This window comes from Arachis stenosperma, chromosome 2 (assembly GCF_014773155.1).
Source record: "Arachis stenosperma cultivar V10309 chromosome 2, arast.V10309.gnm1.PFL2, whole genome shotgun sequence".
Taxonomy (NCBI): Eukaryota; Viridiplantae; Streptophyta; class Magnoliopsida; order Fabales; family Fabaceae; genus Arachis; species Arachis stenosperma.
In genome coordinates, this window is record NC_080378.1 from 25175092 (window position 1) to 25179325 (window position 4234).

Sequence of the window (4234 nt, forward strand, 5' to 3'; positions counted from 1 at the left end):
GTTGCCGGGGATTGTTCAAGTTTTGAGCAAGCTTTTGGTAACAATGCCAGGGATTGTTCAGTTTGGACAACTGACGGTACATCTTGTTGCTTAGATTAGGTATTTTTTTTTCGAAATTCTTGAAGATGAATTCTAGAGTTTCATGATGATTTGTTGAAATCTGGCTGGCTGAGAAGCCATGTCTAATCTCATTGGACCGAGGTTTCAACTTATCATCACAAGAGCTTGTTGATTTTTATCAATCATGCTTTTGGAGCAGTGATCTGCTAAGGCTTGGCTGGCCTTTGGCCATGTCTAGTGTTTTAGACCGAAGCTTTCTTTGAAAGCTTGGCTGGCTGTGAAGCCATGTCTAATTCCTGGACCGGAGTCTTAGACTAGCATTGCACTGATTCCTGGAATTCTCATTAAGAATTTTGATATCTTTTTCCACTTAATTTTCGAGAAACACAAAAAAATCAAAAAAATTTCATAAAAACCAAAAATATGTTATGTTCCTTATTGAGACACTAGTCTCATCTTAAGTTTGGTGTCAATTGCATATATTCATGTGTCTTAAGGATCTTCAAGTAATTCTTGATGATTTCTTACTCTGATCTTTGAATTCTTTTGGCTTGAGTGTTTATGTGTCTCATATAGTGTCAGTAGTATACAAACTGCTAAGTTTGGTGTCTTGCATGCATTGTTATTTCATTCTTAATTGCATTTTAATTATTAAAAATCCAAAAATATTTTCTAATTTGTGTCTTTTCAAGTCAATAATACAAAGAATTGAAGATTCAGAACATGCTGCAGAGGAATTATACAGAAAAAGCTGGGCGTTCAAAATGCCCAGTGAAGAAGGACAGACTGGCGTTTAAACGCCAGCCAGGGTACCTGGTTGGGCGTTTAACGCCCAAAAAGGGTGCATTTTGGGCGTTAAACGCCAGAATGTGCACCATTCTGGGCGTTTAACGCCAGGATGGCACAAGGGGGAAGATTTTGTTTTTCAAATCAATTTTTTTTAGTTTTCAAAATCTTTTCAAAATCAAATCTTTTTCAAATCAATTTTTCAATCAAATCTTTTTCAAAATCAATTTCTTTCCATTTTTGAAGATACTAACTATCAATTAATGATTTGATTCAACATTTCAAGTATGTTGCCTTTTCTGTTGAGAAAGGTTTAATGTTTGAATCATATCTTTTCTTGATAGCCAAGTTACTAATTTTCAAATCAAATCTTTTTAAAATTATTTTCAAATCATATCTTCTCAATCACATTTTTTTTTTAAAAATCAATCATATCTCTTTAATTACATCTTTTTCAAAATCAGTTTTCAATCAAATCTTTTTAACTTCTAATTTCAAAATCTTTTTCAAAAATCACTTGATTTCTTTTCCACTTTCAATTTTCGAAAATTATTAATCAATTTTTAAAATGTTTTTGACATCTTTTTAATTAATTTTCGAAAATTCTCTTCCCTCCTTCCCACATCCTTCTATTTATGGAGCACTACTCCTTCTTAATGCACAATTCGAACTCTATCTAATCAAGTTCGAATTCTTCTACTTCCTTCTTCTATTTTTCGTTCCCTCTGACACCTCAAGGAATCTCTACACTGTGACATAGAGGATTCCACATTTTCTTTTTCTCTTCTCTTTCATATGAGCAGGAGCAGAGACAAAGGCATTCTTGTTGAAGCTGACCCTGAACCTGAGAGAACCTTGAAGCGAAAGCTAAGAGAAGCCAAAGCACAGCTCTCTTTAGAGGACCTGACCGAATTCTTCAAAGAAGAAGAACACATGGCAGCCGAAAATAACAACAATGCCAACAATGCAAGGAAGGTGCTGGGTGACTTTACTGCACCTACTCCCAACTTCTATGGGAGAAGCATCTCTATCCCTGCCATTGGAGCAAACAACTTTGAGCTTAAGCCTCAATTAGTTTCTCTAATGCAACAGAATTGCAAATTCCATGGACTTCCAATGGAAGATCCTCATCAGTTTTTAGCTGAGTTCTTGCAAATCTGTGACACAGTCAAGACTAATGGGGTAGACCCTGAGGTCTATAGACTGATGCTATTCCCTTTTGCTGTGAGAGACAGAGCTAGAATATGGTTGGACTCACAACCTAAAGATAGCCTGGACTCTTGGGAAAAGCTAGTCAATGCCTTCTTGGCAAAGTTCTTTCCACCTCAAAAATGGAGTAAGCTTAGAGTGGAAGTCCAAACCTTCAGACAGAAGGATGGAGAATCCCTCTATGAAGCTTGGGAAAGATACAAACAATTAATCAGAAAATGTCCCTCAGACATGCTTTCTGAATGGAGCATCATAGGTACTTTCTATGATGGTCTCTCTGAACTATCCAAAATGTCTTTGGATAGCTCTGCTGGAGGATCTCTTCATCTGAAGAAGACGCCTACAGAGGCTCAGGAACTAATTGAGATGGTTACAAATAACCAATTTATGTACACTTCTGAAAGGAATCCTGTGAACAATGGGACTAGTCAGAAGAAAGGAGTTCTTGAGATTGACACTCTGAATGCCATATTGGCTCAGAACAAGATATTGACTCAACAAGTCAATTTGATTTCTCAAAGTCTGCCTGGAATGCAAAATGCACCAAGCAGTACTAAGGATGCTTCATCTGAGGAAGAAGCCTATGATCCTGAGAACCCTTCAATGGAAGAGGTGAATTACATGGGAGAACCCTATGGAAACACCTATAATTCTTCATGGAGAAATCACCCAAATTTCTCATGGAAGAATCAAGAGAAACCTCAACAAGGTTTCAATAACAATAATGGTGGAAGAAACAGGTTTAGCAATGGCAAGCCTTTTCCATCATCTTCTCAGCAACAGACAGAGAGTTCTAAGCAGAATACCTCTGACTTAGCAACAATGGTCTCTGATCTAATCAAAACCACTCAAAGTTTCATGAATGAAACAAGGTCCTCCATCAGAAATTTGGAAGGACAAGTGGGTCAGCTGAGCAAGAAAATTACTGAACTCCCTCGTAGTACTCTCCCAAGCAACACAGAAGAAAATCCAAAAGGAGAGTGCAAAGCTATTAACATGGCCGAATTCTGGGAGGAAGGAGAGGCAGTGAACGCCACTGAGGAAGACCTCAATAGGCGTGCACTGGCCTCCAATGAGTTTCCCAATGAGGAACCATGGGAATCTGAGGCTCAAAATGAGACCATAGAGATTCCATTGGAATTACTTCTGCCATTCATGAGCTCTGATGAGTATTCTTCCTCTGAAGAGGATGAGTATGTCACTGAAGAGCAAGTTGCTAAATACCTTGGAGCAATCATGAAGCTAAATGACAAGTTATTTGGAAATGAGACTTGGGAGGATGAACCCCCTTTGCTCACCAAGGAACTGGATGACTTGTCTAGGCAGAAATTACCTCAAAAGAGACAAGATCCTGGGAAGTTTTCCATACCTTGTACCATAGGCACCATAACCTTCAAGAAGGCTCTGTGTGACTTAGGGTCAAGTGTGAACCTCATGCCTCTCTCTGTAATGGAGAAGCTAGGGATCTTTGAGGTACAAGCTGCAAGAATCTCATTGGAGATGGCAGACAACTCAAGAAAACAAGCTCATGGACTTGTAGAGAATGTTTTGGTAAAAGTTGAAGACCATTACATCCCTACTGATTTCATAGTCCTAGAGACTGGGAAGTGCATGGATGAATCCATCATCCTTGGCAGACCCTTCCTAGCCACAGCAAAGGCTGTGATTGATGTTGATAGAGGTGAACTGATCATTCAAGTGAATGAAAAATCCTTGGTGTTTAAGGCTCAAGGATATCCCTCTGTCACCATGGAGAAGAAGCATAAAGAGCTTCTCTCAAATCAGAGACAAACAGAGCCTCCACAGTCAAACTCTAAGTTTGGTGTTGGGAGGCCACAACCAAACTCTAAGTTTGGTGTTGAACCCCCACATTCAAACTCTAAGTTTGGTGTTGGGAGGTTCCAACATGGCTCTGAGTATCTGTGAGGCTCCATAAGAGTCCTCTGTCAAGCTAATGACATTAAAGAAGCGCTTGTTGGGAGGCAACCCAATGTTTTATAATTAACTATTTCCTTTTGTTATTTTATCTTTTTTGTAGGTTGATGATCATAAGAAGTCACAAAATCAATGAAAAAAGCAAAAACAAAATGAAAAACAGGAAGAAAAATAACACACCCTGGAGGAAGATGCTGCTGGCGTTTAAACGCCAGTGAGGTTAGCTGTTGGGCGTTTAACGCCA

General features: G+C 38.7%; 1 non-coding gene across 1 annotated transcript; it reads right to left on the bottom strand.

Moving 5' to 3' along the window:
* Positions 1-2184: 2184 nt before the first annotated feature.
* On the bottom strand, positions 2185-2292 carry LOC130963865 (small nucleolar RNA R71). The gene has a single exon (XR_009079982.1). It is a non-coding gene; the product is annotated as a small nucleolar RNA R71 (small nucleolar RNA).
* Between the last annotated feature and the right edge of the window lie 1942 nt (positions 2293-4234).